Source organism: Dromiciops gliroides, chromosome 2 (genome assembly GCF_019393635.1).
Source record: "Dromiciops gliroides isolate mDroGli1 chromosome 2, mDroGli1.pri, whole genome shotgun sequence".
In the NCBI taxonomy this organism is placed as follows: domain Eukaryota; kingdom Metazoa; phylum Chordata; class Mammalia; order Microbiotheria; family Microbiotheriidae; genus Dromiciops; species Dromiciops gliroides.
Genome location: NC_057862.1, coordinates 373,490,033 through 373,502,485, shown reverse-complemented (window position 1 = coordinate 373,502,485; position 12,453 = coordinate 373,490,033).

The window sequence follows — 12,453 nt, the reverse complement described above, 5'->3', positions numbered from 1 at the left end:
ATCTTCTTATCAATGATTTCCCTGAGGTATAAGTCCAGTATTGGAGTCTCCAGTTCAGAGGGTATTGACATTTTAGTCACTTTATTTGCTAATTCCAAATTGTTTTCCAAAATAGTTGTACCATTTCACAGCTCCACCAGCATGTATTAGTATGTCTGTCCTTTCACAACTTCTCTAACAATGACTGTTGACATTTTTTTTTACAGTTTTGCCAATTTGCAGAGTGCTGAGTGAAACTTCAGAATTGTTTTCATTTGCATTTTATTATTAGTGATTTGGAGCATTCCTTCATGAGGTAGTGGATTCTTTGCAGTTTTTTGTTTTTTTTTTTTTCTTTTGCAGGGCAATGGGGGTTAAGTGACTTGCCCAGGGTCACATAGCTGGTAAGTGTCAAGTGTCTGAGGCCGGATTTGAACTGAGGTACTTCTGAATCCAGGGCCAGTGCTTTATCCACTGCGCCACCTAGCTGCCCCCTGCAGTTCTTTTGAGAACTATTCATATACTCAAAACATTTATCTATTGGGAAATGGCTGTAAGTCAATACACAGAGAGAGGGAGAGAGATGGAAGCAGCATAGATATGGATATAGATATGAGTTGTTTATATTTTGGATACAAAACCCTTATCAGAGAAATTTGATATCAAGATTTTTTCCCCATTTAACCACTTTCTAATCCTAGATGCATTGATTTTGTCTATACAGAAGCTTTTCAGTTTTAAGTAATGAAAGTTATGTATCCTTTGTAATTGACTTTCTCTGGTTTAGTTAAGAATATATCTCCTAGGGGCAGCTAGGTGGCACAGTGGATAGAGCACCGGCCCTGGATTCAGGAGGACCTGAGTTCAAATCCGGCCTCAGACACTTAACACTTACTAGTTGTGTGACCCTGGGCAAGTCACTTAACCCCAATTGCCCCACAAAAAAAAAAAATTAAAAAAAAAAGAATATATCTCCTACCCATAGCTGTGAAAGCTGTGAAAAAATTAATATTAAGGTTGCATATACATTTAGAATGTATTGTGAAATATGATATAAGGTGTTGGCCTAAGCCTAATTTCTGCCAAACTGCTTTCCAGTTTTCCCAGAAATTTTTATCAAATCAGTTTTTTTCCTAGTTTCCTACTTTATCAAACACAAGCTTATTGAGTTATATTGTCTCTGAATCTCCCTTGTCTAGTCTGTTCCATTGATTTCTCTGTTCTTTATGCAATACCAAGTGGTTTTGATAACTGCTGTTTTATAATATCACTTAAGGTCTGAAAGTGCTATCCTTTCTTTATCCCTACTTTTTTTCATCATTTCTTTTGATATCCTAGATCTTTTGTTTTCCCAAGTGAATATTGTTACTGTTTTAAGTTCTGTAAAGTATCCATTTGGTCATTTGATTGGCATAGCATTCAAAGTGTAAATTAATTTTGGCAATATTGTTGTTTTTATTATATTAACACTGTCTTACCGTGAGCACTGAATATTCCTTCAGTTATTTAAGTTGTTCATTTTTTTTTCATTTATTTATTTATTTTGCAGGGCAATGGGGGTTAAGTGACTTGCCCAGGGTCACACAGCTAGTAAGTGTCAAGTGTCTGAGGCCGGATTTGAACTCAGGTACTCCTGAATCCAGGGCCAGTGCTTTATCCACTGCGCCACCTAGCCTTCCCCCATTATTTTTTTAAGGAGCACCTTGTTATTGAATATATACAAGTCTTTTGTGTGCTTAAGGAGACCAATCCTCTGATAATCTATGCATTTTGTACTTATTTGAAATGGAATTTTCCTTTCTGTTATTGCTTCTTGTGTTATTATTATGCAGAAATGCTATTGATTTTTGAGGATTTATTTTGTAACTTGCCATTTTGCTCAAGCTATTAATTGTCTCAGTAACTTTGCTGATTCCTTAGGATTTTCCAAGTAAACTGTAATATCATTAGCAAATAGGGATAGTTTTATCACTTTTTACTTGTCTTTATCCCTTTAATCTCTTTCTCTTATCTTATTGCTGTTGTAGCATTTCCAAAAGTATAGCATATAATAGTGGGGAAAGTAGGAATACTTGTTTCACTCCTATATTTATTGGAAAAGATTCGAATATATCACCATTACATATAATTCTTGCTTTTGGTTTTAGATAGATGCTTTTTATTATGATTATTATTGGGGTTTTTTTAGTGAGGCAATTGGAGTTAAGTGACTTGCCCAGGGTCACACAGCTAGTAAGTGTTAAGTGTCTGAGGCTGGATTTGAACTCAGGTACTCCTGACTCCAGGGCCGGTGTTCTATCCACTGTGCCACCTAGCTGCCCCTATTATTATTTTTAAGTCCCTCTATGCCTATATGTTATAGGGTTGTTTGTGAGTGGTACTTTATCAAAGGTTTTTTTCTGAATCTATTGAGTTGATCATGTGTTTTAGATGTTTTGGGTTTGAATATGATTCATTACATTGATTGTTTTCCTAATAGTGTTTGCCTGTTAAAAATTTAACTCCAGGGCAGCTAGGTGGCACAGTGGATAAAGCACTGGCCCTGGATTCAGGAGGACCTGAGTTCAAATCGGACCTCAGACACTTGACACTTACTAGCTGTGTGACCCTGGGCAAGTCACTTAACCCTCATTGCCCTGCCCCCCCCCAAAAAAAAAGTTTGGTAGAATTCTGTGAATTGTAGGACGATGAGTCTCCCCACCTCCCCTGGTTCACCCACCCCCACCTCCAGCCCTTTGGTAGTTCCTTTAAGCCTAGATCTATTTACTTTTCTGAGAATGGGTTGTTTAAGATCTCTGTCTTGTTATAGGGTTGGAACATAAACTGGCCAACTAAACTAAAGGACAGACACACCTTGAGAAGTAAGGGAGATAAGCCCATTAGGCGTGCTTGCAGCCTGGTCAGCCAGGGGACAGAGATAACTCCAGAAATTAGAACAACCACCCCTTACCCGACTTCTCCCAACCCACTCCCAATAAGGGCTCAGGTGATCACCCTTTCTACCATTTCTTTTTTTTTTTTTTTAGTGAGGCAATTGGGGTTAAGTGACTTGCCCAGGGTCACACAGCTAGTAAGTGTTAAGTGTCTGAGGCTGGATTTGAACTCAGGTACTCCCGACTCCAAGGCCAGCGCTCTATCCACTGCGCCACCTAGCTGCCCCCCTTTCTACCATTTCTAAAAGCTTTTGCCTTTCTCTTGTTCAAGGAGATAGGTATCTCAGAGAATGTCTCTCTGAACCATCTCCCCTTGAAAGAAGTCCTTGACTTCTCTCTCAGTCATCTCCTCTAGCGCCTAAATAAAAGATTATTTTATTCTAATTGGATTTGTGTGTGCAAGAGGGTGTAATTCTTTGCAGAGGAATGCGTAAAGATCTCTACCATCACCCATCCCCCCCCCCAAAAACAGTCTGGTCTTCTGATAATTTTGAGTATTTTATATTTTTGAAGATATTCCTCTTTCTTTTGTGTTCTAAGTTTTGTTGGCATATAACTGTGCATAACATGTACTGGTTATTTATTTTATTTCTTCTGATTATACCATGATTTCATCCTGATCATTTGTAATTTTATTGATTTGAATTTCTGCTCTCTTCTTTTTAATCAGATTAGCTAAAGATCTATCCATTTTATTAGTCCAAAGGACCAGCTTTTAGATTTATCATTTCCACTTTTTTGTTTCTAATTTATCTACTTCCCCTCTAATTTTGAATATCTCCTCTTTTGTGCTTCTTTTGGGTTTATTTGCTGGCTTTTTTAAAAAATGCATTTTCAGTTCATTATTCCTCTTTTTCTATTTTGTTACTATATGTTTGTAAGGACATGATTTTCCCTCTGAGCTTCAGCTGCCCCCAAAACCTTAATATGTTGTTTCATCATTATAATTTTCTTCTACATAACTATTAATTGTTTCTATGATTTGTTCTTTGACCCATTCATTAGTTAGAGTTTCATAGTTAAGTCTCCATTTTGGTGTATGGTTTGGTTTTTTTGTGGCCTCTGAACTGATATGTATTTTTATTGCATTATGGCCCATAAAGGATGTATTAACTATTTCTGCCTTTTTACATGTTTTCAATATCTCTGGGTTTTTTAACAGTTCCATGCAGGGCTGAGAAATATAGAATTTTGTTTGCTAGCCCATTTAGAAGATGCCATAAGTTTTTATCTCTAGTTTCTGCAGCAATTTGTTCAGTTGTATATTTTTTCTTTTGTTTATCTTTCTGTAAGATTTATACAAAACTGAGAGGGATACTGAACTTTTCTGTCACTTTTGTGTTATTATCTATGTCTTCTTTTAATTCATGTTTCCTTTATGAATTTGGATGCTAAGTCATTTGAAATATATGTTTATTAATGATATAGGTTTGTTCTCTATGGTTCCTTTCAGTGTAATATAGTTTCCTTGTTTATCCATTTTTATTTTTAATTTTTTTTGCTTTTCAGATAACATGATTACAACTCCTGTTTTTTTTTTTATTCACTTGGTGTATGGTAATTTTTTTCCATCCTCTCAGTTTTATTTTGTATCTTTGTTTTTAAAATGTATTTCTTATAAGCAACAGATTGTAGGGTTTTGTTTTCTTATTCAATGTCATTCTTTTTCATTTTATTGGATTGTTTAATCCATTCATATATTTCAAATTATTAGAGTTAGGTTTATTTTTTCTTCAATCTGTCTCTAATATTGGAGTTTTTCAAGTTATGATTTTTCTCCTCTTCTGCTATAAGCATAATATTATCTATATCCTTTCAGTTACTTCACCTTGTTCTTTTTTTTGTGAGGCAATTGGGGTCAAGTGACTTGCCCAGGGTCACACAGCTAGTAAGTTGTCAAGTGTCTGAGGCCGCATTTGAACTCAGGTCCTCCTGAATCCAGGGCCGGTGCTCTATCCACTGCGCCACCTAGCTGCCCCCTTGTTCTTTTTTTAAAAAAAGATGTCCTTGTTCCTACTGGCATAGTTCCCTCATCCTGATCACCTCCCCTCCTTTGTTACTCTTTTCCTTTTAGGGTTATGCTTTTTGGTTCCTTTTTTCTTCCTGCTTTTATCTAATTATGTAATTCTTTTTAGCCTTTCCCCCCTCATTTAATCAAGTAGATTCCCTCTTCCACTATTCCTGTTTGATAGCTTGGTTTTTTAAAATTTCATTTAATTTTTGCACTCCTTTCCATAAAGGTTTTTTCTCACTCTCTTCATTATCCATTCTCTCTGTCTGCTATAGACTCTTATTTTCTGATTCATGACCCCTTATAATAATCCAGTCTCTCTCTTTTCTCTATACTTCTCATGTGGCAGCTAGGTGGTACAGTGAATAGAGCACTGGCCCTAAAGTCAGGAGGACCTGAATTCAAATCCCACCTCAGACACTAGCTGTGTGACCCTAGGCAAGTCACTTAACCCCAATTGCCTTCAACATCCAGAGTCATCACCAGTTGTCCTGATGTATATCTTGCCACTAGACCCAGATGGCTCTGAAGGAGAGAGTGAGGTTAGTGACTTTGCACAGTCCTCCTTCACCTAAATCCAATTCACTGTAAGTCATGACATCACCCTGATGTCATGGTCCTCTTCCAAAGGAAGGATAAACAACAACTCTTCATGCACTCAAAGCTTCCAAGGTATCCATTCTATGCTCTCCCCTCTAGATGGTTGTTATCACAGCCTGGTAGATCTTGCTCATGAATTCCTCCTTTCCATTGTGCCTCACTCCTAGAGCAATGCTAATTATTATAGGTGTCAGAGAAAAAAATGTCCCATGATCCCACCAAGTCCCTGGTTATGTAGCCCACCACTGACCTCTACTCTCCCCTAGTTTTCTTTTTTCTCCACATTTGCCTAAAAATCTCCTCCCAGTGGTTCCAAGCACCAGTTGCTCCCAGGGGTCCCAACTCCACCCCTTCTCAACATAGGATATATTGACTTTTCAAGCACCAAGTGCCCCAGGTCACACCTAATATAAGATCCTCATCTCCCTCCCTCCCTCTCTCTCTTCGCCCATAGGAGCATTCATCAGTAGAACCCCTGTCCAGCTCTAAAGTAAAGCCTCCTTCCTTTTCCCAACTTTTTTTTCCCCCAACTTTTTTTTTTTTTTTTTTTTTGCGGGGCAATGGGGGTTAACTGATTTGCCCAGGGTCACACAGCTAGTAAGTGTCAAGTGTCTGAGGCCGGATGTGAACTCAGGTACTCCTGAATCCAGGGCCTGTACTTTATCTGTACTGCACCACCTAGCCGCCCCTGTTCCCCCAACTTTTCAATCCTTCCTTCTTATCCACCCCCCGGTAGGCTTTTCTCTTTCTGAGACCAGAGGTCACCTTTCCCTCTTTGCTAGCCTTTGATTTGATCCTAGCACCACACACATTCCTCTCTATCTCTCTATTGTTCTTCTTTTCATGTATCATCTCATGTGGGAATGTAGTTTGAGAAAACAAAACAACAAAACAAAAAACCTTAGAGGCAGGGTGTTGATGTGTCCTATCCATAATGTGTTCCGCCCCCTTCACTATATCCTCTACCAGTTTTCCACCTTCACCCCCATTTCTTTGCTTACATTCTCTTACTGATTTATCTTTGGTCACTCTGTTGCTGTGGCTGCCCTATTCTCACCTGCTGCATTTATTCACTCCTCCTGTATTTCCGTTGTTGGGAGTGTTTGAGAAGCCAACAATCTCTTCAGTTCAGGTTTTCTTTCCAAAAAATATTTCAAAGATATCTTAATTATTCAACGTCCATCATTTTTCATGTATGCTTAAGCTCAAATTTGCAGGGTAGGTCATCTTGGGCAGCATCTTGAGCTCCTTTATACTTGTGAACACATTATTCTATTCCCTTCAATGTTTTCTATTGAATGCAGAATAATTTTGCATTATTCAAATTTATTTTCCTTTATATTTAAAGAGCTTTCTCCAGATCACTTGTAGTATGTATTGATTTTTTTTTTGTGAGGCAATTGGGGTTAAATGACCTGCCCAGGGTCACACAGCTAGTAAGTGTCAAGTGTCTGAGGCCAAATTTGAACTCAGGTCCTCCTGACTCCAGGGCCGGTGTTCTATCTACTGTGCCACCTAGCTGCCCTAGTGTGTGTTGATTCTAAATTGAATTGTTAAATTTAACTACTGTGAGTCTAGGAGTTTGCAGCCTTGATTTTTGTTGTGGTTGTTTTCTGGGGGTGACTTGTGAATTCTTCTTTTTCGATGTATATTAAAATGTTCAGGGCACTTCTATTATTTCCTTCACTATTATGTTAAATTTTTTTACCCTGCTGTGCACTCCCAGGAGAACTATGATTCTTAGGTTATTTCTATGAATACTGTCTTAAAGATCAATATATTTGGCTTGTTTAGTGAGCATATTTTCTTTTAATATTTTGGTTTTTTACTTTTCTTCTACTGGATCATTCTTTACTTCTAGATATTTGCATTCCCAATCTATTGTTATCTCTTTTGTTTCTTTGGTGAGATTTGTCATTACAGATTCTAGTTTTTTCTATTCTGCCCATTATTTTTGCTATGCAGGTAATAAATTCTGCTCTAATAATTCTTATTTCTATTTTGAACCATTCAAAAACAGTGTGGGGGCAGCTAGGTGGCACAGTGGATAAAGCACCGGCCCTGGATTCAGGAGTACCTGATTTCAAATCTGGCCTCAGACACTTGACACTTACTAGCTGTGTGACCCTGGGCAAGTCACTTAACCCCCATTTCCCTGCAAAAAAACAAAAACAAAAACAAAAAAAGTGTGTTATGGTTCCATGTTCTCTAATTCCACAGGGTCTTCAACAAGTGTTAGATCATTTTTCTTTGTTTTGTAGTATTTACTTATAGATGCCTGGACTTATTTACAAGATCTGGAGGTCATATTTCCTTCTGTTAGTACAGTTATTCCTACCAATTTATCTGCTTGTATTTGAGGTCTTTGAGTTTTCTTCTTCCTGAAAACTTGGGTAATTTTGGTCTTTTTTTCTTCTCAAATTTCCATTGTACCCATTTTCTGACTCCTTCGATGATTGTGTTTTCCTTGGCAACTAGGTCTCAAAGCATCTCAGCCTCTTCCCAAGCTAGGCAATTCATAGTTTACCAGCCTAGATCTCTACCCCAAGTGACTTTTGGGTGGTCAGAATTGGCCACATCTAAATGTTTTGCTCTTTCTCTCGCTTTTATAGGAGTGCTGCATAAATCCAAATCCCCTTCCCCCACACACTTACAGTGTCCTGCCCTGCTCCCTCCATTCTTTCTTTTGCCAGGCACTAGCAGTTCAGAGCTTTGCAGAGCTGGTGCTACAGGGTTGTTGGCCCAGTTCTGGCTCTGCTGCTGCTACAAGGTTGTCCATCCTGGCACTTACAGTTCAAACTCTTGTAGCACTGGTGTTATAGGGTTGTATCCCCTAGTAGGCTCTTAGTCTTGAAGGACTGTGGCAGCCAAGGCAAATTTCCAAAGCCTAGAACTATGGTCTCCACAGCACTGGAAAGAGGGAGGAGAAGAATCAGGGTATCAGTTTAGTTGTGAGTTTGTTGTTGTTGCCTCAAATGCCAGTATTGTGGGAAGTGGAGAGGGTGCTGAGTGAGCTCAGGGTCAGTGAGCATCAGTTTGTGAGTTTGTTTTTTGCTTTTAATCTTCTTTTGGATTCTAGGGTATCCTAGATAAACCATGGAGACAGCTGGAGTTGTTTTATCTTTAGCTTATAATTTCTCTTTTGGAGAAGTTTAAGAATAATGGGGATTAAAGAAAATGTGTAATTCTCCATGTCGTTTCCCATGTGGGCCAATCAATTAGCATTTATTAAGTATCTACTATGTACCAGGCACTAGGTTAAGCACTTGAGGATATCAAAAAAGGCAAAAGGCACCAAGATGAAGGGGAACTAGGAAAGGCTTCTCACAGAAGGAGAGACATTAGCTGAGAATTGAAAGGAGGAAAGCTAGGAGGCAAGATGATGAGGGAGAGTGTTCTGGGCATAGGGGGATAGTAAGTAAAATCAGGAGATGGAATTACTTGTTTGCAGAACAGCAAGGAGCCCAGTGTCATTGGATGGAAGAATATATAAGTAGTGTGAGATGGAATAAGACCAAAGAAGCAGAGAAGGATGAGGTTCTGAAGGGCTTTGAATATCAACAGAGTATTTTATATATAATCCTGGAGGTAATAGGGAGCCACTGGAGTTTATTGAGTAGGCTGCAACATGGTCAGATCTGAGCTTGAAGAAGATCAGTTTGGAGTGAAATGAGCAGAACCAAAAGAACATTGTACACATTATCAACATTTTGTGATAGTATCAACTGTGATAGACTTAGCCTTTCTTAGCAATACAATGATCCAAGACAATGCCAAAAGACTCATGAAGAAAAATGCTCTCCACATACAGAAAAAAGAACTATGGAGATTGAAGCATACTATTTTTACTTTTGTTGTTGCTTTTGCTGCTGTTGTTGTTTCTTCTTTCTTGTAGGGTTTTTTCCCTTTTGTTCTGACTCTTCTCTTCCAACATGACTAGTGTGGAAATATGTTTAACATGATTGTAATGTATAACCTATATCAGATTGCTAGCTGGACTTGGGAGAGGGAAGGGAAGGGAGGGTAGGAGAAAAAATTGGAACTCAAAATCTTACAAAAGTGAATGTTCACCAAAAAAAAAAGTGAATGTTGAAAACTATCTTTACATGTAATTTGAAAAAAAGGTAAAATGAAAAAAAAAAAGAACACTGGATTTGAAATCAGAAAAAAAGAAGATCAGTTTGGGAGTTGAATGAATTGATTGGATGGGCGGAGGATTAAGCCAGGGAGAACACATATGACACTAATTACAATCTTTCTCTTGCTCTAATTACATGCCACCTGTTATTTGCCTTACAGACCTTAAGCTCCTTGAGGGTAGAGTTCTGTTTTATACCTCCTTGTCTTTCCTGCTGTGTGCCATGGCTTTCAGATGATAGAAAGAAAAGAGAGGTATAGAAATGAAAAATGCTGGATTTGCAGTCCAGAAATCTAAGTATGAATTCCATGTGATGTTGAACCAATGACCTCCTCATTGTGGGCCTCAATTTCCTTTTCCACAAAATGGATATAACAGAGTTTTAAGGAAAGCTCTTTGTAAATCATGAGCCACTAAAAATATGTTTCCATTATTGTAGATGTTCAATAAATTTTTGTTCAATTAAAGTAAAACAGTGAAGTCATAGAAAAAAAATGAGCTTGAGCAATTGGAACTATGCTCAAAGGACTATAAAACTGTGCATATCCTTTGATCCAGCAACATCATTGCTAGGTCTGTATCTGAAAGAGATTTTTTTTTAAAGGGGAAAAGCCCAATTTGTACAGAAATATTTATAGCGGCTCTTTTTGTGGTGGCTAAGAACTGGGAATTGAGGGGATACCAATTGATTGGAGAATGGCAGAACAATCTGTGGTATATGATTGTGATAGAATATTATTGTGCTATAAGAAATGACAAGTAAGATGGTTTCAGAAAAATCTGGAAAGACTTACATGAACTGATGCAAAGTGAAGTGAGCAGAACCAAGAGAATGTTGTACACAGTAACAACAATATTGTTAGATGAAGAACTGTGAATGATCTAGCTATTCTCAACAATACAATGATCCAAGACAATCCCAAAGGACTAATGGTGAAGCAGATGATCTGCCTCCAGAGAATGAACTGATATTGTTTGAATATAGACTGAAGCATGCTATTTTTCACTTTCTTTCATTCTTTTTCTTTTATTCAAGTCTTCTTGTACAAAATGACTAATGTGAAAATGTTTTCCATGACGGCACAGGTATAACCTATATCTGATTGCTTACTGTCTCAGGGAGCAGAGAAGGGAAGGAGGGAAGGAGGGAGAAAGAGAAAGAGAAAGAGATAATTTGGAACTCAAAATAAAACAAAAAACCCTAATGTTAAAAAATTGTTTTACATGTAATTGGGAGAAAATAAAATATCATATATTCGATTTTTTTTTAAGAATGAGCTCCCCCCAAAAGGAGTGAGTATAAGAATTGAGTGCAGAAACTCGGAACCCTGAGAAACACCTACAATCAAAAGTCAAAACAAGGAGAAATAGCCAGAGAGGGAAATAGATGGTGTCAAAGATGATGGTCTAACCAAAAGCAGTCAAAGAAGTAGGAGAATCGGGAAGAGTGCAATTCATGGAAACCAGTGCAGAGTATCAAGAGATTGAAATAAAACCTAATAGTAAACAATGTCAAATGCATCAAAGAAGGCAAGGGAGAAAGGCGATTGGATTTGATAAGAAAGAGCTAATTGGTAACTTTGAAGAGGTGGGAGTGGGAGCCAAGTGTCAAGTATGTCAATTAAAAGGGAGATTTAAAGCCAAGCTCTTACTAACTTCTAAGTAAATTGCTTTTCTAGTGTCTCCCTCAGGTTTGCCAATATTGGACTGGGATTTTATTGGATCATTGACATAGAGCTGGAAAGGACCTTAGAGGTCATCTAGTCCAACCCCCTCATTTTACAAATGGCAGGCAACTGAATTCAGAAAGGTAAAGTTACTTGACCACAGTCACACAGGTAGAAATGGCAGAGCTGAATTAGAATCCAGGTCTTCTTACTCCAAATTCACTCCTCTTTCCATTGCTCCAAGCTGCCTTACATCACAGAGAACAGAGTAGTGTGCATAGCTTTCTTGGAGCCCAGCTCAGCAGTAGCAGCAAGAGTTACCACAACATGGGGACCGCCAAGTGACAGTCGTACTTTACAAGGACCAACTGCAGAAGATAGTTGTGTTATGGCTCCAGCCTTGACGAATCCCCGCCCTTCACCCCCCACCCCCACCCTTAACCTCCTCTGCCCACTCACTGATAAGGATCACATTCCAATGCTGTTATTCTTCATCTAAAAGGAACACACTGTCTGTTCCTGCCTCCAGGCTTCTGTTCATTCTGTTCTCCACCCCACCCCCCATAGCCCACAGCCCCCTCCTTCCTGGAATGCTCCCCCAACTTCTGTTGGCAAGACTGACTCTTGCTCATCTTTTTTTTTTTTTTTTGCAGGGCAATGGGGGTTAAGTGACTTGCCCAGGGTCACACAGCTAGTAAGTGTCAAGTGTCTGAGGCCAGATTTGAACTCGGGTACTCCTGAATCCAGGGCCAGTGCTTTATCCACTGTGCCACCTAGCTGCCCCCTCTTGCTCATCTTTTAAACTCAAGTTTCATTTCCCCTGGGAAGTCCTCCCTGACCAATCCTACCCTAACTCTATCTTCCTCTTAATTTCAGATTTCTTTGTCATTTAGAACATGTTACCAAGGTGGACTTGTTTAAGATCACCATATTAAAGACAGTCCTGGACTTAGAGTCTGCAGACCAGAGGCTTGAGGTATAGTTCTGTCACTGACTTTTTTGTGTGGCCTTGGGTAAATCACCTTCCCCAACTCTGAACCTCATTTCCTTTATCTGTATGATGAGAAGACTAGATGAGATGGTTCTCAGGTCCTTTCCAGATCTGTAACTTCTCTGGGCCTCAGT